Below are 23857 nucleotides of genomic sequence, written 5' to 3' on the forward strand. Positions count from 1 at the left end.
GCTCATCACCCTTGTTCAGAACAACTGTTCGTTCGGAGGAGGCATCCAAGAAGACCCCAATCAACATCTAACCACCTTCCTGAGAATATGTGACACGGTGAAGTCTAATGGTGTTTATCCTGACTCCTATAGACTGCTCTTATTTCCATTCTCACTAAAGGATAAGACAGCCAAGTGGCTGGAGTCTTCTCCGAAGGAGAGTTTGACAACTTGGAAAGATGTGGTGAACAAATTTTTAGCCAGATTCTATCCTCCCCAAAGAATCAACAGGCTGAGAGCTGAGGTCCAAACTTTTAGGCAACAAGATGGTGAGATTCTATATGAAGCATGGGAGAGAAGAAGGAGTGAATGAAGAAGCAGAGGTTAGTCAGGAGCAAGCCAACTACATTGGAAATTCACCTAGGCAAAACCATGATCCATACTCCAAGACCTACAACCCTGGTTGGAGAAATCACCCAAACTTTGGGTGGGAGAATCAACAAGATCAAGGCCAAGATCGGAGATATCACAACCCCAATAACAATGCAGCTCACCAACAATTCACACAGAGAACATATCAATACCACCATGGCAACACCTCTCCACATCCATATCAAAACCAAAATAACACTCCTTATCCTTCCACCTCTAATCCCAATCCACCATCATTTGATGACAGACTCTCAAGGATTGAGAATCTACTTGAAGGCATAGGCAAAGAGATTCAAGACAACAAGGCATTCAAGGAGGAAGTGCGACCAAATTTTAAGAACCAGGGAGACACCATCAAGAGGTTGGAATCTCAAGTGGGATATCTCTCTGAGCAGATGCCCAAACCTACAGATGGATTCCCAAGTGATACAGCAAAAAATCCGAGAGGTGAAACAAAGAAAGTAAGATGGGAAGATTGCAAGATGGTCACTATAAGTGATAAGGAGACTGAGGACAAGCCAAGCAAGCAGTCAAAACAACCTGGAGATACCTCAGTAGAGAAGAAGAAAAAAGATCACCAAGAACCAAAAATCTCACAACAAGAGCTGTTGAGACTCTATGCACCCTTTCCCCAACTACTCAATGGTGCTGTGGAGAAGAGAATATACTCAAGATTTCTTGACTTGTTTTGCATCTCTACATGTAAACATACCATTCATCAAGACCATCCAACAAATGCCTGCATACATCAGGTATATGAAGGAAATGCTTCCCAGGAAAAGCTCACTCAAGGGAGGCCAAACTATAGTGATGAACAAGGAGTGCAGCGCCCTCATTCAACCAGAGTTGCCTACAAAAAGAAAGGACCCAGGGAGTTTTCATATCCCCTGTGCCATAGGAGAAACAATGTTTGATAGAGCACTCTGCGATTTGGGAGCAAGCATCAACTTAATACCCTTATCCCTTGTGAAGAGGCTGCAGATCAATGAGATAATGCCCACAGATGTAGTCATTAGGCTGGCTGACAAAACTCAAAAACAAGCAATAGGAGTGGTGGAAAATGTGTTGGTAAAGGTTGGGAAATACTTCCTCCCAACAGACTTTGTCATATTGGACATGGAAGAGAGTCACACTCACCCAATCATATTGGGAAGACCATTCCTAGCTAGAGCCAGAGCACTCATAGATGTGGAGCGAGGGGAGCTAATCTTGAGGATCCATGATGAACAACTCACCTTCACTGTTTTCAAACACTCACAAGAAACAGATCAAGAGAACAAGGAACCAAGGAAGGATCACAGTGAGACACTGAAGGAAGAGACAAGCACTGAAGGACAACGAGCACATCTGGAGATCCCCTTGATTGATGAACAAGGCAAACAACAATTGCCACAGCTCAAAGAAAATCAGGAGGAACCTAAACCACCAGAAAAATATGAGACACTTCTTAAAGGAGGAGGTCACAAAGAGTAAGACAACATCACAAGGAACAAAGAAGAAGGTACCAAGGAGGTGGAAGAACAAGAAGATCCCCACCGAGGACTTCTCTCCAGGGGATAAAGTGATCTCAGCTTACTTCCCAGATATCCCCCCTGATCTCCCCACTGTACCATCTCAGTTACCTAAGGTCTTCACTATCAACAGAGTTCTCTCCTTGGAACATATAGAGATCATTGATACAACTACTGGATATAGGTCTACTGCCAGAGGAGAAGACTTGAAGCATTATCAACCTCCCTGATGAAGGTAAAACGTCAAGCTAGTGACGCTAAAGAAGCGCTTCATGGGAGGCAACCCATGTTTTATATGCTTTTACAAAATAGTGAATAAGTCAATATTTATGAATTCCAACCCAAACTTGACAAACACTTGGTAAAATCCTTATTATGCAGTATATAGTGAAGAATAAGTTTGGTGTTCAAAGCATGCCAATAAAGCATGAATGCAACCCAGAGCATGCTAGTCTTGGAGCTTTGAACAAAAACTTTTCATCACAGTGCTCCAAACTAAGTTTGGTGTCACCCAAGGTGCCACGAATATGCATATAAGGATACACAGTTAGTTAGTTAGTTGGTATTCATGAATAAACAATCTAATTCTTTTTCTTTATTATTTTAGCCGTAAAGTTTAAATCTTTTTTTTATGATATTAATTTTTCTTATTTTATTTTTATAGGAAAAGGAAAGGAGCATTGAAGGGGATTAATTGGACAATTAAATGAAGAAGGTTCGGACACCACAAAAGGAGGATACAACACACGTGCCCCAAAGGGGGATGCGTTGGAAAATGTTGCCATGCAACATTGAAGAAAGGTGACCCTTGAAGACCGAACCAATAGCCCTCATAAAGATGAGGATCCTTGTGCTCATGCTCTGGAAAACCTCATCCTTCCATCCAACAACCACCACATCAATCCATACCTTTCATCCCCTCATCATCTCCCTATATAAGTGAGTTCTAGTGCGTACTTACCCCTCACACTCAAATTCCCATTCTCCACACTTCACACTTCCGGCATCCAAAATTCCTTCATCACACCCCATCCTAACCAACCAAATTCCTCATCTATCCGTACCTTCCAATCTCCTCACACAGCAACTCAAATTCATGGCATCATCAAACTCCAAGAGGCAAAAGAGGAAGGAACCAATGGAGAGCATTCCTTTCGATGAGAAAAGATTCAAAAATGCATTCCATGAACAAGAATTTAAGCGGATAAAGCTCAAAAAGATACTGCCCGAGTTAACCTTCCAAATCAATGAAGACGAGTGCCCACAGATTCGGGAGAAAATTTAACAAAGAGGGTGGCAAAGGCTCACGAATCCAGAGGGGAAGATCAATGCAAACCTCATCAAAGAGTTCTATGCAAATGTGGTTAGAGAAGACAAAACCAAGGCCCCAACCTTCAAAAGCTACGTAAGAGGAAAGGAGGTAGAATTCAGCCCAAATGTTATAACGAGAACTCTTCACCTGAAATCACCACATTTTGATGAGCTCAGTTATCATGCAAGGATAAGTAAGAGCCCTGACAATGATGAGCTCACAGAAATCGTGACTGATATCTGTGTTATAGCAGCTGACTGGGAGAGGTATGCAGATGGGAGACCCCGGTTCATCAAGAGGGGAGACCTTAGCCCGGAGGCCAAGGGATGGTTTGAACTCATAAGGAGGTCTATCCTCCCAGCTGCAAATAATTCAGAGGTCAATATTAATTGAGCAACTATGGTACATTGCCTAGTACAAGGTGGAGAAATCAATGTGCATGAACTCATAGCTGAGGGGATTCAAGAGTCAGCTAAGAAAGTTGATTCGGGTGCCAGGCTTTGGTACCCCAGCACCATTCTCAGATTGTGCACAAAGGCCAAGGTGGTCTTCGAGGATAGCAATCCAGACTGGGTGAACCCTGGGAGGCTAGTTACACTCCAGCGTTTGGTCTATACTACGCCTGCTCAGCAACAAAGAAGGCCACAAATAGGGAAACTAAAAGCGAAAGAAGGAGCTCACCAAGAAGAGTCTCATCAGGAAGAATATCAACAAGAAGAACATCATGACCCAACCAACTCGAATATGAATCACCTTCTAAGAGCCATTGAGAATTTGGGGATGAGACATATGGAAGGACAAGAACAAATACTACGCCTTCAGTCAAACTGGATGAGCCAATAAGAGGAGTGGCAGAAACAACAAATGGAGCAGCAATAGAAACACTACTCCCAACTCACTCAAGCCATCCACCAAGTTACTGAGAGGCAAGAACGTCAAGATAAGCATTTGCAAGAACTCAATCAGCGGCAAATAGCTCAGATGAAAGCATTCAACGAGTTCAGTGTACTTAATGAAGGACGGCAATTACATAGGGAGGAGTTTAACGTAAACACTCAAGCCAAGTTGAACTACATGACTAGTCATATGCATCATCTACACTATGCCATCCCTACGTATGATGAGGTCCAAAAAGATTTTACAGAACAAGAGGAAAGGAAAGTGAAACAGCAGAAGGAAACACTAAAGAAGAAGATGGAAGATGGTGGTTTCTGGAAGAAGTTGATTGGAAAGAGCAAAGGGAGTGGGAGTACGAGCACTCAAGAGGGACACAAAGAGGACAAGCAAGAGGGAGAGCATAGGCATCCACATGAGTAAAAGGTGGTGGAGTTCCTTCTTTGGTCCATCTTTTTCTATACTTTAAATAAGAAAGATCTTGTATGAAATAGAACATGCTTCCATGATAGTTTGAACCATTTTAAATTCTGTCTTTTAAGCTTTTTGTTGAATAGGTCTATGCTTGCTAGTCTTTATGTCACTGCATCCTCACTTTGCTTACTTGTATGCTTGTCCTTTTGAATCAAATGAAAAGAGAATGAGTGCTTTATAAAAGACCAGAGTGGAGTTCATACTATGGAGTAAGTTCCTGAGTTTGTGGTGTGGTCATAAGTTAGCTAAGTTGGTTCAACCACAAGGTGGGAAGACAACTATCTGTCATGAATACTATGCTTTGAACATACCCATGAGACTAGCTAAATAATAAGATCCTAATAAGAAAAAGGAAAAGAACAATCAAAGTTGAAGAATAAAAAAAATAGCAAGAAAAGAGGCTAGGCACCAAGGGTTTGAGTCTTGAGGGATGTGTCTGTGGTGTTCCTGTACCAAGGATCTGCTTGGATTACTAAGCTCTCAGGGGTGCTTTATCACCTGGTAACTTGGGTTAACTAACTTGGGATTATCAGCTGAAAGTCCACCATCAAGAGCAATCTTTGCTGCAGAACATTTAGTAGCCCAAAGAGGTGCTGGACACCAAGACCTCAAGGAAAGAAAATAAACAAACCATGTGCCTGTGGTGTGTATGTATGGGGGAGAGACTTGAGGAAGTAAGTCCTTAGGGGTGCTTCAACACCTAGCACCTTGAACCAACTGGTTCGGGAGTGTTGGCTGAAAACTTATTTTAATGAGTTGCCCCCTTACAGAGCACTTAGCCTAAGAACACAAATAAGCCCTGAAATGACAACAAAAGGATCAATGAATAAAAGTCTCATGGGATGCAATCACAGTGAGTATTCTAGGACATGATAAAGGTCTGAAAGCCAGTGAAGGAATGAAACTAAGTTGCTATGCATGAAACCACCATGAAACCAGAAACATGACTTCCACAAGAATGACTCATTTCTCTTGGCATACAATTCATCATTCTCTTGTTCCAGTACTTGCTTAGGGACAAACAAGCTTTAAGTTTGGTGTTGTGATGCCAGGGCATTTTGGCCAGTTTCACTGACCTTTTCTTTACTGTTTTTAGGGTAGTTTCATGCATTTTCTTAGAAAATAAGCTAGTTTTGGGTAGATATTCACTTACATCTTCATTCAAGCATACATTGTGCACTTTACATGATTTCATGAGGATTTTGCATGAATTATATGATAAATTAGATGATGCATGACTCATGACTTGGACTAGAACTTTGATGCACTTTGTTGCTTGATTTCAGGACAAAGGAAGCAAAGAAGAACCACATTAGCAGTCACATTAGTCCCACTAACGTTACCTCTAACGTGGAATGGGTGCTAACTTGTAAAGTTAATGAGAAAGATAATCGCCAATAACGCCCTCGAAGCCATCATAAGCCCACGTTAACTAAGTTAATGTGAACTCTAACGTGGAAGAAGACAATAAGGCCAACGTTAGTGACACTCCCCTTTGTCACTAACGTTGGACCAAGCTCATATTGACCACGTTAGTTGCCACGTTAACTTAGTTAATGTGGCTTCTAACATTAAGAAGTAAAAGGGAAGCCAACGTTAGTGACATTCACCTTTGTCACTAACGTTGGCCAAGCTTCCATAAGCCACGTTAACTCCCACGTTAACTCAGTTAACGTGGAACTAACGTGGAGAGAGCAATTGGTCGCCAACGTTAGTGACACTTACCTTTGTCACTAACGTTGGGGTGAACCACCAAGAGCCACCATGAGCAACGTTAACTCCCACATTAACTTAGTTAATGTGGAAGCTAACGTGGATAAAGAGATGAGGAGCCAACGTTAGTGACAGTCACCTTTGTCACTAACGTTGGAGATGGCTAGCATGACTACCCTTCCAACACTTGATTTGGGAAATGCATGTGGTATAATCAGTGACCATACTTCATCTCTTCTCATGAGCAATTGACCAAGGAATTGGCTATTGATCAAGATTTCAGAGATTGAATTACAAGGAATTGTAATTCGATCACTTAAGATTGCCAAGGAGATCAATGAATGCATTGATTGAGGAAGAGATGAAAATGAACTTGATCCGGAGAATGCAACATCTCCTGAGCCCAATGAATTTCCCATTTCTGATCTTATCCATTCTCTTTAATTTCTGCGATTTACTTTTATGAGCAATTGCCCCATTCCCATTTAAGATTCTGCAATTTACTTTCCGCCATTTACATTCAACTCTTTATTCCTAGCATTTACTGTTTCCACTATTTACTTTCCCGCCATTTAATTTTCTGCAATTCTCAACTCAAATTCTGGTTCGCTCAACTAGAACATTCCTTTAATTAAAGTTTCTTGATCAATCAATCTCTGTGGGATTCGACCTCACTCTATTGTGAGTTTTTACTTGACGACGAATTCGGTACACTTGCCGAAGGAAATTTGTTGCGTGACAAGTTTTCCGCGTATCACGTTCACTGACCAATAAGGAGTTTCCCTTTGAGGAACCAAAGGAATCTGAGGCTCATCTAGAGACCATAGAGATTCCATTGAACCTCTTTTTACCATTCATGAGCTCTGATGACTATTCATCTTCTGAAGAAGATGAAGACATTGCTGAAGAGCAAGTTGCTCAATATTTAGGAGCAATCATGAAGCTGAATGCCAAATTATTTGGTAATGAGACTTGGGAGGATGAACTTCCATTGCTCATCAAGGAACTAAATGCCTTGGTTCAGTAAACTCTACCTCAAAAGAAACAGGATCCTGGTAAATTCCTAATTCTCTGTAACATAGGCACCATGACCTTTGAGAAGGCTCTGTGTGACCTGGGGTCAGGCATTAACCTTATGCCACTCTCTGTAATGGAGAAACTTGGGATCTTTGAGGTGCAAGCTGCCAAAATCTCATTAGAGATGGTAGATAACTCAAAAAACAGGCTTATGGACTAGTAGAGGACGTGCTAGTAAAGGTTGAAGGCCTTTACATCCCTGCTGATTTTATAATCCTAGACACTGGGAAGGATGAGGATGAATCCATCATCCTTGGAAGACCCTTCCTAGCCACAACAAAAGCTGTGAGTAATGTGGACAGAGGAGAGTTGGTCCTTCAACTGAATGAGGGCTACCTTGTATTTAAAACTCAAGGTTCTCCTTCTGTAACCATGGAGAGGAAGCATGAAAAGATTCTCTCACTGCAGAGTCAACCAAAGCCCCCACAGTCAAACTCTAAGTTTGGTGTTGGGAGGCCACAACCAAACTCTAAGTTTGGTGTTGAACCCCCACATTCAAACTCTAAGTTTGGTGTTGGGAGGTCCCAACAATGCTCTGAACATCTGTGAGGCTCCATGAGAGCTCACTGTCAAGCTATTGACATTAAAGAAGCGCTTGTTGGGAGGTAACCCAATGTTATTTAATTATATATATTTTATTTTTATTGTTATTTCATGTTTTATTTGGTTGATGATCATGTGAAGTCACAAGAACAACTGAAAAATTAAAAATAGAATAAAAAAAAGTAGAAGAAACAGCACACCCTGGAGGAAGAGCACTCTGGTGTTTAAATGCCAGAAACAAGCATCTGTCTAGCGTTTAACGCCAGAAACAAGCACCAAGCTGGCGTTTAATGCCAGAAACAAGCATCAACCTGGCGTTAAACACCAGAAACAGGCTACATTTGGGCTTTTAACGCCAAAAATAGGCAGCAGTTTGGCGTTAAATGCCAGTATTGCATACAAAGGGCATTTTGCATGCCTAATTCGAGCAGGGATGCTAAGTCCTTGACCCCTCTGGATCTGTGAACCCCACAGGATCCCCACCTTTTCTTCTCTCCTCTTTACACCTTTTCATAACCCTCTTCCCCAAATACCCTTCACCAATCACCTCAATCACTCTTCCCCATCACCTCTTAACCCCTCACATCCCTCCACTCTTCCCCATACACCCCACCTACCTCCAAAATTTAAAATCTTTTCCCTTCCAAACCCAACCCTAATGGCCAAACCCTAAACCTCCCCCACTCCTATATAAACCCCCCATTCTTTCTTCATTTTCACACAACACAACCCTCTCTTCTTCCCCTTGGCCGATTACACACTTCTCTCCCTCTCCTCTATTTTTCTTCTTTTTCTCCTTCTTTCTTTCTTCTTTTGCTCGAGGACGAGCAAATATTTTAAGTTTGGTGTGGTAAAAGCATTGCTTTTTATTTTTCCATAACCATTTATGGCACCTAAGGCCAGAGAAACCTCTAAAAGAGGAAAGGGAAGACAAAAGCTTCCACCTCCGAGTCATGGAAGATGGAGAGATTCATCTCAAGGGTCCATAGATCAGTAGTAGAGCATTTAACTGCACAACAAGAGAGCCCACTCATGGACCTCAACAAGAGCATGAGGAATTCCCTCACCAAGAAACCTCTGAGATACCTCAAGGGATACATTTTCTTCCACACAACTATTGGAAGTAACAAAGGCAAGGAAGAGACATAGAGGAGCTCAAAAGCACCATTGATTCTTTAAGAAGAGGAAGATGCCACCCTCACTAAGGTGGACCTGCTCCTTAATCTCCTTATTCTTATTTTCCTGTTTTTCGATTTTTGAGCCTTATGTTTTATTTATGTTTGTGTCTTTATTATATGATCATTTGTGTTTAAGTGTCTATGTCTTAAAGCTATGAATGTCCTATGAATCAATCACCTCTCTTAAATGAAAAATGCTTTTAATCACAAAAGAACAAGAAGTACATGATTTCGAATTCATCCTTGAAACTAGTTTAATTATTTTGATGTGGTGACAATACTTTTTGTTTTCTGAATGAATGCTTGAACAGTGCATATGTCTTTTGAATTTGTTGTTTATGAATGTTAAAATTGTTGGCTCTTGAAAGAATGATGAAAAAGGAGAAATGTTATTTGATGATCTGAAAAATCATGAAAATGATTCTTGAAGCAAGAAAAAGCAGTGAATAGAGAAAAGCTTGCGAAAAAAAAAGAGAAGAAAAGAAAATTGGCGAAAAAAATATAAAAGAAAAAAAAAGAAAAAGAAAAAGAAAGCAGAAAAAGCCAAAAGCTCTTTAAACCAAAAGGCAAGAGCAAAAAGCCAATAGCCCTTAACACCAAAAGGCAAGGGTAATAAAAAGGATCCAAGGCTCTGAGCATTAGTGGATAGGAGGGCCTAAAGGAATAAAATCCTGGCCTAAGCGGCTAAACCAAGCTGTCCCTAACCATGTGTTTGTGGCGTGAAGGTGTCAAGTGAAAAATTGAGACTGAGCAGTTAAAGTCGAGGTCCAAAGCAAAAATAGAGTGTGCTTAAGAACCCTGGACACCTCTAATTGGGGACTTTAGCAAAGCTGAGTCACAATCTGAAAAGGTTCACCCAATTATGTGTCTGTGGCATTTATGTATCCGGTGGTAATATTAGAAAACAAAGTGCTTAGGCCCACGGCCAAGACTCATAAAGTAGTTGTGTTCAAGAATCAACATACTGAACTAGGAGAATCAATAACACTATCTGAATTCTGAGTTCCTATAGATGCCAATCATTCTGAACTTCAAAGGATAAAGTGAGATGCCAAAACTGTTCAGAGGCAAAAAGCTACTAGCCCCGCTCATCTGATTGGAGCTAAGTTTCATTGATATTTGGAATTTATAGTATATTCTCTTCTTTTTATCCTATTTTATTTTCAGTTGCTTGGGGACAAGCAACAATTTAAGTTTGGTGTTGTGATGAGCGGATAATTTATACGCTTTTTGGCATTGTTTTTAGTATGTTTTAGTTAGTTTTTAATATATTTTTATTAGTTTTTAAATAAAATTCACATTTCTGGACTTTACTATGAGTTTGTATGTTTTTCTGTGATTTCAGGTAATTTCTGGCTGAAATTGAGGGACTTGAGCAAAAATCAGATTCAGAGGCTGGAGAAGGACTGCAGTTGCTGTTGGATTCTGACCTCCCTGCACTCGAAGTGGATTTTCTGGAGCTACAGGAGTCCAAATGGTGCGATCTCAATTGCGTTGGAAATTAGACATCCAGGGCTTTCGAGAAATATATAATAGTTTATACTTTACCCGAGTTTAGATGACGCAAACTGGCGTTCAACGCCAGCTCTCTGCCCTATTCTGGAGTTAAGCGCCAGAAATAGGTTGCAAAGCAGAGTTAAACGCCAAAAACAGATTACAAACTGGCGTTCAACTCCAAGGAAGACCTCTACACGTGAAAGCTTCAATGCTCAGCCCAAGCACACACAAAGTAGGCCCGGAAGTGGATTTCTGCATCATTTACTCATTTCTGTAAACCCTAGTAACTAGTTTAGTATAAATAGGACTTTTTACTATTGTATTTACATCTCTGGACATTTAGTTCTTAGATCATGGAGGTTGGCCATTCGGCCATGCCTGGACCTTATCACTTATGTATTTTCAACGGTAGAGTTTCTACACACCACAGATCCAGGTGTGGAGCTCTGCTGTTCCTCATGAATTAATGCAAAGTACTATTGTTTTTCTATTCAATTCAAGCTTATTCCTATTCTAAGATATTCGCTTCCACCTTAACATGATGAATATGATGATCCGTGACACTCATCACTATTCTCAACCTATGAACGCGTGCCTGACAACCACTTCCGTTCTACCTTGGATTGAGCGTTTATCTCTTAGCCTCCTGATCTAAGATCAGAGTCTTCGTGGTATAGGCTAGAATTATTGGCGGCCATTCTTGAGATCCAGAAAGTATAAACCTTGTCTGTTGTATTTCGAGTAAGATTCGGGAAGGGATGGCTGTGACGAGCTTCAAACTCGCGAGTGCTGGCCGTAGTGACAGACGCAAAAGGATTACTAAATCCTATTCCAGTATGATCGAGAACCGACAGATGATTAGCCGTGCGGTGACAGCGCATCTTGGACCGTTTTCACTGAGAGGACGGGAAGTAGCCATTGACAACAGTGATGCCCTACATAAAGCTTGCCATGGAAAGGAGTATGAAGGATTGGATGAAGACAGTAGGAAAGTAGAGGTTCAGAAGGAACAAAAGCATCTCTATACGCTTATCTGAAATTCTCACCAATAAATTACATAAGTATCTCTATCTTTATTTTACGTTTTATTTATATTTTAATTATTAAAACTCTATAACCATTTGAATCTGCCTGACTGAGATTTACAAGGTGACCATAGCTTGCTTCAAGCCGACAATCTCCGTGGGATCGACCCTTACTCATGTAAGGTTTATTACTTGGACGACCCAGTACACTTGCTGGTTAGTTGTGCGAAGTTGTGACAAAGAACTAAAATTATGAATGTGCGTATTAAGTTTTTGACACCGTTACCAAGGAATGAACGATCACGATTTTGCATACCAGGCATCAAAGAGTGGAATATTTACCTCCACATTCTTGAAGATTTGAACTATGTTGGGATCAAGCTCCTCATGCTTCTTGGCCTTCTTGGCTAACGCGGGGAAAGGAATAGGAATTTGTTCCTCTAAGTTGCTCTTTCGCTTCGGTTCTTTGGCCCTCAATTGCTCTTCTTCTTCCTTTGCAACTTCTTCCTCCTTTTCATCTTCATCTATCTCCATTATTTCACCAACTTCTACATTAGGAACATCCTCTGTCAACTTGATAAGCTTGGGTTCAATTTCCTCAAGCGTTGTACCACTTCTCAAGGTGATTGCATTGATGCTACCCCTTGGGTTTGGGATAGGTTGAGAAAGAAGGCTTGATGAGTTAGAGGCTTGGTTGGTGTTGGTATTGTTGGTAGGAGGTAGGGTTAACCTTGAGAGAATCTGGGCTGTGGAAGACATTTGAGCACTTATAGTGACAACTTGTGTATTGAGAGTCCTAGTGTTCTCTTCATTTTTCTCTATCATAGCCCTAAGTCTTTCTTGTTCTTGGTAGAGTGCACGGTGAGAGTCATCACCTTGGTTTGTGGGAGAAGAAGAAGGTTGATTAGTTTGTTGTCTTTGGTGAGGTGTTTGGTATCTATGGTTGTTGTTTTGGTTTTGTTGTGAGTGTTGGTATGGTTGGTTATAGTGGTTTTGGTTGGTATTGTTGTGATATTGAGAAGAATGTTGGTTATTGTTGTTGTAGTAATAAGAAGATGAGTTACCTTGGTTCCATCTTTGATTGTGGTTGTTTTCTTGAGCATTGTCCCTCCACCCTTGATTAGAGATATTACCATGGGGAGTAATTGCTTTGACCTTGAGATTGATAGGGTGGACGGTTGTTGTAGTTGTTGGCTACCGCAAGAGTGTAATCCTCTTGGACTTGATGGCCTTGGTCGGTGTAATGTGAGGTACTAGACCATAAACCATACACTCTAGGAGGTCCTTCAAGTTGTAGGATTTGAGGTGGGGTTTGGATGGCTTGGATTGATTAAGATGCCTTTTGTCATTGGTGAATCTCCTTGAGGAGAATGGTCATTTCTCCAAGCACTTTAGTCAAAGCCAAGTCGGAAGAAGGTGCTTCCACCACACTCTTGGGAGGATTGTTCCTCAATCTCACATGTTGGGTAGCTTCGGCGACATCATTGATCAAACTCCATGATTCCGCCGCCGTCTTGTTCTTAGAAAGGGAACCACCACTAGAGGCGGTAAGCAATCTCTTATTCGATGCACAAAGACCTCCAATTGAAATAGCTAATTAGCAAGTGAGTATGTAACACATGATGTGGACAAGATTCCAACAACCTCTTAAATTGAGTCCAACATTCATAGAGTGTCTCTTGGTCTCTTTGCATTATACCGGAAATTTCCTTCCGGATGTAGTCAGTCTTCTCCAGAGGAAAGAAATTATCTAAGAAATCTCTTCTCAATAGGTCCCATTCAGTCACCACTTCATCAGGTTGGGAGTAGAACCATTCTTTTGCTTGCCCCTCAAGAGAGAAGGGGGAAGCAAAAACCATGATAACAATCTCATCAGCACCATGCCTTCGAGCTGTAGAACAAGCTACTTGAAAGTCTCTCAAATGCCTAATGGGGTCTTGGCTCGGTAGTCCATGGTACTTAGGAAACAAGTTAATCAGACTATTCTTCAGCTCAAAATTAGGATCAAGATTCAGATACCTAGCTTGCAACGGTTGAAGAATAAGATCCGGTGCTCCTTGCTCATGCTAGGTAATCCTATGTGGCTCCGCCTTGTGGTTTTCACCTGTAGTATGCAAAGATGTATCAGTAGTACCAACAGAAGAATAAAAAGTTTCTTCGTTGAATCGGACTATAGATCACACTCTGTTCCGTTTAGTGTTTCGAAAAGTTCCTCAAGAGAGGCCGAAGCACTAGCCGTGTAATCCAACCGCCGCCTAGCTTGCCGAGTATGTAGTAAGATTTTTTCAATTTCAGAATTGAACTCGGCTAAGTTAGAATTCGGTTGAGACATAGTCATTCAACTTAGAAGTCATAGCTCATGCATTAAAGAAAATCTAAAAAAAAAAAAAACTAGTGAAAACAAGTAAACTATCTACAATATTCACATATTCACATAACCAATATCAAAGCATATGTTGCAACCATCCCCCGGCAACGACACCAAAAATATGATGAGTAAGATTAGTGTTGGTCTAGAATTTTCATCAATAGAAAATCAAATCATTGTCATAGTATAGTCCTAGACCAACAGACAATCCTTTTCATCAAATTTTCATATGGTTGTCACAAAGTCAACCCCAATAAAAAGTAATCGAGAGTATTGGTTTCGGGTCATCCTCAAGAGAATGAGCAAACATGTGCATCAATATTGGTTAGAATTCCGGGGTTGGGAGTCATTGATACGAAAATTATTGTCGGTCTAGAATTTCTCTTATAGAAATAAGAACTTTGTTGTAAGCATAGCTCCAAACCAACTAATAATTCTCAAATCAAATTTAAAAGATTGGTTGTCACAAGTACAAACCCCAATAAAATATAACCGAAGTATTTAAACCTCAGGTCGTCTCACAAGGAATTGCAATGAAGTGCTCAATTATTGGCTATGAAGAACAAAAATGGGGTTTGATTTGATAATTGGCAAGAAAAGTAAATAGTAACAAAGTAAATGACAAATAACTAATAAAATAAAGGAAAAGAACTCTTGGCTAGACATAGGAATTAAGATCACCATCCTTGTCTACAAACCATATATTGACAATTATGAGGAACTGAGCTCATTAAGTCTACTTCTATGCTTGATGTATATCAAATGGCTTGATCAATATCAATCCACAAGTCCTAACCTAGCTACTAATTGACTTAGTAGTAGGCTAGAGTCAATGGTTATCAAATTGACCACATAGGGTTCTCAAATCACCAATTCATTGAGACCCAATGACTCAAGGTCACTCAATTCCCTTAGCCTAGGCCAAGAGTCAATAAAACTACTTAAAAACTAGTGTAAACATTTTATCAAACACTTAGAGTGAAAGAAAAGTAAACATCACAAAATGTAAGAATTAATGAAACCCATAACTAACATAAGCAAGAAATCAACAATAACAATAAAGATAAACATCAAAGAGGACATGGAAACATAAAATTGCATTAGAAGAAATCAAGATCCAACAATGGTTCATCAACATAAAAGAGAGCAAAATAAGAAATTAACAAGAGAAACTAAGAAGATTAAGACAATAGAACACTAAAATATAAAGATAATTGAAATCAAAACAAGAATTGAAAGATAAAATTGAGAGAGATTAATTTAACTTTACCCTAATTTCTATCCTAAATCTAGAGAGAGAAGAGAGCCTCTCTCTCTAGAATTCTATCCCTAAAACATGATGAAAACTCCACTATGACTACTTGGTTCATCCTCCCTTCAATCCTTGGGTTCAATAGCATCAGAAATGGGTTGGATTGGGCCCAAAATACTTCAGAAATCGCTGGCCACATTTTGCCCAAAATGGTCCACGCTGGTCCTGCGACGCGTGCGCGTCGCCTAACTGTAAGATAACTATGGCAAATTTTATATTATTTTGAAGCCCCAGATGTTAGCTTTCCAACACAACTGGAACCGCCTTATTTGGACCTCTTTACTCAAGTTATGATCGATTTAGAACGAAGAGGTCAGGCTTGACAGCTTTGCAGTTCCTTCATTTCTTCATGAGTTCTCCCACTTTGCATGCTTTTTCTTCATTCCTTCAATCCAATCTTTGCCTTCTAAACCTAAAATCACTTAACAACATATCAAGGCATCGAATGGAATTAAAGTGAATTAAATTTATCTATTTTAAGGCCTAAAAAGCATGTTTTTACACTTAAGCACGAATTAAGGGAGAATTACAAAACCATGCTATTTCATTGAATAAATGTGAGAAAAGTTGATAAAATCTCCTAAATTAAGCACAAGATAAACAAAAAAATTGGGGTTTATCAGTCATAAACAAGAATTTAAACTACTAAACCTAACATGCAAAAAATCTTAAAGTGGAAGAAACTAAATCAAAGCAATTAAAGCAAGGTATAGGCAAATTCAATCTAGCAAGAGAGCATATAAATCTATTTCTACTCTAAGACTAAGTAAACAACTAAACTAACTATAACAAGAATCAAGTAATTGGGATTTTTTTGTTTCAAATATGAATAATAAAAGGAATTATTGGCTAGGCATAGGAATTGGGATCATCATCCTTGTCTAATAACCATATATTGAAAATTATGAGGAACCAAGCTCATTAAGTCTACTTCTATAAGTGAAGTACGTCAAATGGCTTGATCAATTTCAACTCATAAGTCCCAATCCAACTACTAATTGGCTTAGTAGTAGATTGGTGTCAATGGGTATTAATTTGACCACTAAGGGTTCTCGAACCACTAAATCACTTAGATCCAATGACTAAAGGTCACCCAATTCCCTTAGCCTAGGCCAAGAGTATAGAAAAATACTCTATAATCAAAGGAAACATTTCATCAAACACATGGTATGCACTAACTAAAGACATATTTAAATTGCAAAACTAATTGGAAATTACAAGTACCCACTAACAATTATCAATAGAGAACAACTAAAATAACACTATCAATCATAGAAAACATCAATGCACTAAGAGAAATTCAAAATCAACAAAGTTCATAAAATGAGAAGAAAAGGGGAAATGACAAGAAAATACCAATTCAACACAAAATGTAATCAAAATTATAACTAGAGAATTCAAATTAAGTAATTGAAACTAGAATTAACAAGACCCAATTCAGAAATTCAACAAAGGAAGATCAAAATAAACTAAATTTAGAGAGAAGTAAGAGTTTCTCTCTCCAAAAAACAAGAACCTAAAACTCGCTAAAATTATGTGTATGGTGTGTATGAGTGAGTCCCCCTTTTCCCCCTTGGTTCCTTGGGTCTTTTCCATGCAGAATTAAGCTCAGATTGGGCATGGAGCCCCCAGAAATCGCCAGCCACGATTTCATTAATGAGGTCACGTGTTGGGCGTCACGCATGCACGTTGGCCACGCGTGCGCGTCATATGAGTTCTGCTAGCCACGTGTACGCGTCAAGCATGCGTGCGCATCGGTGGGGTTTCACATCACCATGAGAATGCGCCAGCTTATGTGTACCATTTTCAGCGCATCGCCACCAATTCTCCAAAGCTTCATTCTTCATGCTCCTTCTACTTGTGCATGCTTCCTTTCCATCTTCTAGGCCATTCTTACCCTATAGATCCTGAATCCACTTAACAAACACATTACGGCATCGAATGGTAATAGAAGAGGTTTAAAAATTGGCATTTTTAGGGTTAAAGAAGCATGTTTTAAACCATGAGGTAAAATTAGGAAGGAAACATAAAACCATGCAATTTATATGAATAAGTGTAGAAATATTGATAAAACTCCCAAAATTCTACACAAGATAAACCACAAAATTAGGGTTTTTCAAGGATATAGTGCCCGACACACTTTTCAATCATAACCATAATCCATATCATAATCAAACTCAAACCGTAAGCGGGATATCATCACCATCCTCACCGTGGGCGGCACAAAACCACCATCCCTACAACATCAATCATAATCTCATTATCATCAAGTTCATCATTTACATAATCATAATCTCATATATCATTCTTAGAATTCACAACTTGAAATTCATATTCTTTGAATAAGTTCCTCGACTCTTATATTTGATTCCATTAAAACTTCAAACTCACTCTTATTCTCAAAACATTTAGGTAATTTATTAATTAGCTTTTAAAACTTTAATTTAGCTAACCTATTTTTGAGAAATCTTTCATTATTCATTCATCCTCTTCGTTGTTAACCAAAACAAACAAGTTAATTCAATAAAACTTCTCAAAACATAACTCTTCAATCCAAATTTTTCAAATGAAATTTCAAAACAAACTTTAAAACTTCCAAATTCTCATAAACATAACCTTAAACCATGAAATGCATTAATATATCAAAATAGTCAAATCTCCATCATTTATCTTATTATCAATAACCAACCCCAAGATCATTTTTATTTAGTCTCACATATCATTCTTTAATTAATCTCTTTACGAGCTAACTAAACTCAACTTTCAAACTTTTCAAGTTCAACTTTAAAGTCCTCCCAAAGTTCTCAAAACCGCTTTCAATTTTATTTTTTAAGTTTAAAGCATTCCCAAAAGACTCAAAAATCATTTCGTTTCATTTCTCTAAATCAATTCAAATACTTTAACTTCTTTAAAAATTTCAAAACGGAATCCTTCAATCAAATTAACCCAATAAAGTAACGGTTTTCTATTATTCTTATTATTCAATTTCACTTAAATGCTTATAAAAAAATTGGCAGTATTTTCTTTAATACTCGAACTTTGCCACCCTTCTAGGGTCCCAACCATGAAGAGTATTGGGTTAATTTGATTGAAGGATTCTGTTTTGAAAAGTTTTAGAGAAGTTAAAGTATTTAAATTTGATTTGGCGAAATGAAACGATTTTCGAGTCTTTTGGGAATGCTTTAAACTTAAAAATGAAATTAAAAACGCTTTTGAAAGCTTCTGGAGGACTTTAAAGTTGAACTTGAAAAGTTTGAAAGTTGGATTTAGTTAGCCCGTAAAGATATTAATTAAAGAATGACATGTGAGACTAAATGAGAATGATTTTGGGGTTGGTTATTAATGACAAGATAAATGATGGAGATTTAAATGTTTTGATATATTTAATGAATTTCATGGTTTAAGGTTATGTTTATGAGAATTGGAAGTTTTAAAGTTTGTTTTGAAGTTTCAATTGAAAAATTTGAGAAGAAAAATTATATTTGAGAAGTTTTATTGAATTAACGCATTTGATTTGGTTAACAACGAAGAGGACGAATGAATAATGAAACATTTCTTGAAAATGGGTTAGCTAAACTAACGTTTTAAAAGTTAACTAATTAATTACCTAAAGGTTTTGAGAATAGAAGTGAGTTTGAGGTTTCAAATGGATTCAAATATAAGAGTCGAGAAATTTATTTAAAGAATATGAATTTCAAGTTGTGAATTCTAAGAATGATATATGAGATTATGATTATGTTAATGATGAACTTGATTATGATAACGAGATTATGGCTGATGTTGTAGGGATGGTGGTTCGTCCCGCCCACAGCGAGGACAGTGGCTTTGTCCCTCTCACAAACAGACAAGTTGAGGATGAAGGATTCCCTCTCTTGTTATGATATGGATGTGGGGAAGGTGGTAGAACACTCTTCCTCGATTTATTCTCTCGCATTCTCTTTTATTGTAATTTGTTGGAGGTGGAGAAGGTGGTAGGAGACTCTTCCTTTATGTTTTCTCCCATATTTTCTCTCTGTCTGCAAGGTGGTAGGACATTAATCCCATGATCTATATGGCACGACCTAACAAGGGAAGGTGGTTGGACACTCTCTCTTGATTTATTCCCTTGATGGCTGCCTCTATGTGAAGGTGATAGGGCACACTCTGTCGATTATCTGCCTCTTGGGGATGCGCAACAGAGAGACGATATCCGGGTTAGCTACCGGGTGTGTCGGGTTCTGGCAGTTTAACCGACATATGAGCTCATGGCCAGTAAGATAGGCATGCATTATACCGCATTTGTTTGAAATTTCTTGGGTCTGCACAATTGTTTTGATTTTCCTAATTGATATTCTGTTAACTACTAATTGTACTACTTGTTATAAATGTTCTCTATGTGATTTTTTGATTGCTTGTGTTTGTGACTTGTTAGTTCGGATTGTGGTTGAGTTTGGTTGCTTGTAAGCGATTTGATTATGTTGAGTCGGAGGCCGTGATTTGATTATGTTTTGGGTCGATGGCTGTAATTGATTATATGTTGGGATGGAGATTGAGATTTGATTATATTTTAGGCCAGAGGCCATGATTTGATTATGTTTTAGACCGAAGGCCATGATTGATTATATGTTGGGTCGGACGCCGAGATTTGATTATACTTTGGGTCGGAGACTGTGATTGATTATATGTTGGGTCGGAGGCCGAGATTTGATTATATTTTAGGCCGAAACCCGTGATTTGAATATCTTTTGGGCCGAAGGCCTTGATTGATTATATATTGTGCCGGAGGCAAAGATTTGATTATATTTTGGGTCAGAAGCCGTGATTTGATTAGGTTGGGCCGGAGGCCGTGATTTGATTATGTTTGGGACTGGAGGCCGTGATTTGATTATGTTTTGGATCGGAGACCGTGATTGATTATATTTTAGGCCGGAGGCCGTGATTGATTGAATTAGTTATATCACTTGATGTGTTGCGGTGTCTTTTTGGGCCGGAGGCCGTGTTTAAATGTGAACGAGTTTTGGGGCAGAGGCCATAACTGATTAAGTTATATGCCTTAGTAAGTTTGGTGAATTAAAGATTAAGTTAGATTATGCTTGCTACCTAGGTGGAGTAACAAATTGAATGAGAGATTAAAATAATGAAAGACTAGAGAAAATTCTAAAACAGAGTAATGCCAAACAGAATAGAGCATTAATGAGTTTGAAACTTTCAAGGTTTATCATTTAGTTTCCTTTTTATCAAACTATTAATCTAATTTCCATAATTTGGTAAAAAAAAATGAAAATCAAATTCAGAGAAAACTAATGCTCAAATATCTTTAAAAAAATATCAGATTCACACCAGATATTTTTTTCCTTAAAAAAAAAGAGTTCAGGAATCAACACAGATACTAAGAACTGAAATGGAAGAAAACCCAAATTATTAAAAAAAAGTGCAGAAAAGAAATTCAAACTATATACCTGATCACTTCTATGTACTGAACAGGACTGATTTCTTAAGAAACTGAGATTTGAATTCAGTAGGTGGAATTTTGCAGCAGCAAAAATTGGATTTTGGCTTTGATTTCTTGGACCCTTTTATGAAAATATTTCATGGAAGATAAAAAGGAAAATACTTGAGAAGTTGGTAATGGATGGCAGCTTATGGTTTGTGTGAGCGAGGGAGAGAGAACTAACCTTTGAGCAGCACCTCGAGCAGAACCGCGATAGAAAAGCGAGCAGAACCGCGAGAGAGAGGGGCGAGCAGCACGACGACCAAAATGGTGAACTGGCGAGGAATGACGAGCTGGCTAACACAAGAATTCTTTAGTATTATCTATCTGCACAACTTTAACGGAATTTCCAGTTTGGTTTTTCATAAGTAACTTGTTGTAAAATTTGCAGAACTTGAGCTTTTGAATTAAGTAAATATAAATAAGTGTATCTTGTGTAAACATCTACAATGCTCATATAGTAATTCTGATCTGGAAACAATTGGGACAGGAATCCATACATTAATGTAAATTAATTCAAGAGGAGAAATAAAAACAATATTAGACAAAGAGAAAGGTAAGGTATGCATTTTGCCTTTTGCACAAGCTTCACACACAACAGAATCAAACTCAGTTTTATTTGAATATATTACAGTGTCTAAGAATAATCTCAAAAATAATAAGTGATGGATGTCCTAATCTTCTATGCTAAGTTCTAAATTAGATTTATACATAGCAAAAAAAGATTGAAATACTTTGGATTCATTAATCTGTCTAGGTATATACATGTTCTCAAAAACATATAGATCTTGTTTAATTATTCCTTGAAGGAGCACCTCCTTAGACACCTGAGATAACACATTTTCAATTGTAAAAAATGACTGGCCTCAATCCATGACCTACAACTAAAATTATGAAAGGAACAACTCAGCTATCTCAACTTTAGTATTTTGCAGTTAGAGTTTTCCAATGTTGCTGTAAGACTGAACACTCAATCTAGACTCCAATTTAAAAATGACCACTGAAAATCTAGGCTCCTATTTAAAAATGACCACTCAAATTCCATCATGCTAAGGTTGAAAACTCTGTTTCCTGCACAAGTTCTCGAGTCCTATTCTTTCTCTGTTTTGTACTTTCAATGATCATCCAAATTACTTGGTTAGAAACTTCCAATTATAGTTTAGAAAATTTTGGTTTAATTTGTCTAATTTGTATATGCATAGAAATGAAAGGTTCATAGTAACCAATATATTAAATAAACTTTAGTATGTTTACTTAATACATTTTTATAATATTAAGTCATAAACACAGTAACTCCGGAACTTTAACAATATGGACAAAATGGATTTTTCAAAAAAAATAAAGGGAAAAACCTTGAAAACGGGTGTTTCGTATTAGCATATAGCAAGAATGCATATTAAAAGAATAGTGCATTTTAATTCATTTTTATACGTCAGCAATTTGATTTTTGAGGACGCATAAAATTCGAAAAACACATTGTTATCTAAAGTAGAGATAGAGTAAAGTAAGACTCACCTCTTTATTTTTTAAGTCTATCAGTAAATGTTAGGCACTATAGAAGAGACCTTAATTTTAGTAGACTGATAGCATCATAGTTGCATAGAACTTCCAATACACCTTTATCACGGATACACTGCTGCACCAAGACCATTTTAGGTGGCGGTGCACCAGACACACTCACACCCTCAAGAAACCTCCATTTAGTATTTCTTTACCAAAAAAATTAAAGACAAAAATCAGAAACCATTCCAATAAGCAATTTACATCATAACCAAACAAAATAACAAATGATCATATCACTCAAACCTTGTATCAAGTATATGTACTATTCGAACAAATGCATGTGTGTCATAATAAAGTATAATTCATATACTAAGATTAAAAGAATACCAGTGAATGAATCTCATTATCCAAGTTGAAATAAATTTCATATACTCCAATATAAGAAATCAGTACAATTCATATACCAGTAGTGACTTGATAGTTTTCCATGCAGATCCCACTGAAGACAGGGCTTTTTACTTGTAGTGTAATTTGTCACAAACTATGAATTTATCTAAAAATTTTATTCATTCAGACTTAAAATATGAATATGATAAATTAAAACCCTAAAAATAGTAGGATTTGTACCTCTTGGATAATTTGAAGAGCAACCACTCCTCTACTTTTCTTCATAATCGGTTTCTTCTTCGTCCAACGGCGGTTGGAGATGAAGTAGGCCAAAGCTACGCACAGTAAAATGGCGCCACCGAAGCCAATGGCGCGAGGGATGAGCGACTAGTTGGGGAACAAATAGAAGATTAATAGCAAATTAAACACAGCAAAACCAATTTAATAACAGAACCAGAACAAATAGAAGATTAACAGAGAGAAGAGAGGTCTAGAAGATTTAAAAAACAGAGTAGTTAAAAGGAAAATTTCACAAGCCCAGGAATCAGGAAGAACGACAGCGGCATTCACGGGACGGGGAGGACAGCAACGTTCACGGGACGGGGAGGACAGCGACGCTCACAGGACAGGAGAGTAGGACGGAGACGTTCACAGGACGGAGACGACACGATGAGGAGAACACGCCTTGGACCGAGACCGCGAGACGTGCTAGTCTGCAATGGTGTGTGCGAAGGGGATTCTGTGTGACGGCGATTCTGGCATGTGCGAGGGAGAGAACAGAGTGACGGAAGAGAAAACTAAAAGGCAGATAAGAAAGCGAGAGAAGAGACTTAGGGAGTTAGGGTTCCAGTTATGGGAGGGTGATTTTAGATTTAGGGTTCGACAGATGAACGAGGGTTCGACAGAGAGAGGGTTAGAGGAAAGGCATGGGTGCGAAGGTCATTAGCTTAGATAGGTGATGCCAAGGCATCTTAGGTTTAACCTCCAGTTTAACCTTAAACTGGAGGTTAAACGCCAGAAGTAAGAATCTCAACAGGGGAGCATTTCCATGTTTAACCTCCAGTTTAACCTTAAACTGGAGGTTAAACGCCAGAAGTAAGAATCTCAACAGGGGAGCATTTCCATGTTTAACCTCCAGTTTAACCTTAAACTGGAGGTTAAACGCCAGAAGTGAGAATTTCA

The 23857-nt window shown here is 38.4% G+C and overlaps 1 long non-coding RNA gene across 1 annotated transcript; it reads left to right on the forward strand.

Moving 5' to 3' along the window:
• LOC110271086 lies at positions 431-23040 on the forward strand. The gene is made up of 4 exons (XR_002361174.1): positions 431-441; positions 7568-7572; positions 8301-8306; positions 22907-23040. It is a non-coding gene; the product is annotated as an uncharacterized LOC110271086 (long non-coding RNA).

The sequence above is a fragment of the Arachis ipaensis genome, chromosome B01 (genome assembly GCF_000816755.2).
Source record: "Arachis ipaensis cultivar K30076 chromosome B01, Araip1.1, whole genome shotgun sequence".
Lineage (NCBI taxonomy): Eukaryota > Viridiplantae > Streptophyta > Magnoliopsida > Fabales > Fabaceae > Arachis > Arachis ipaensis.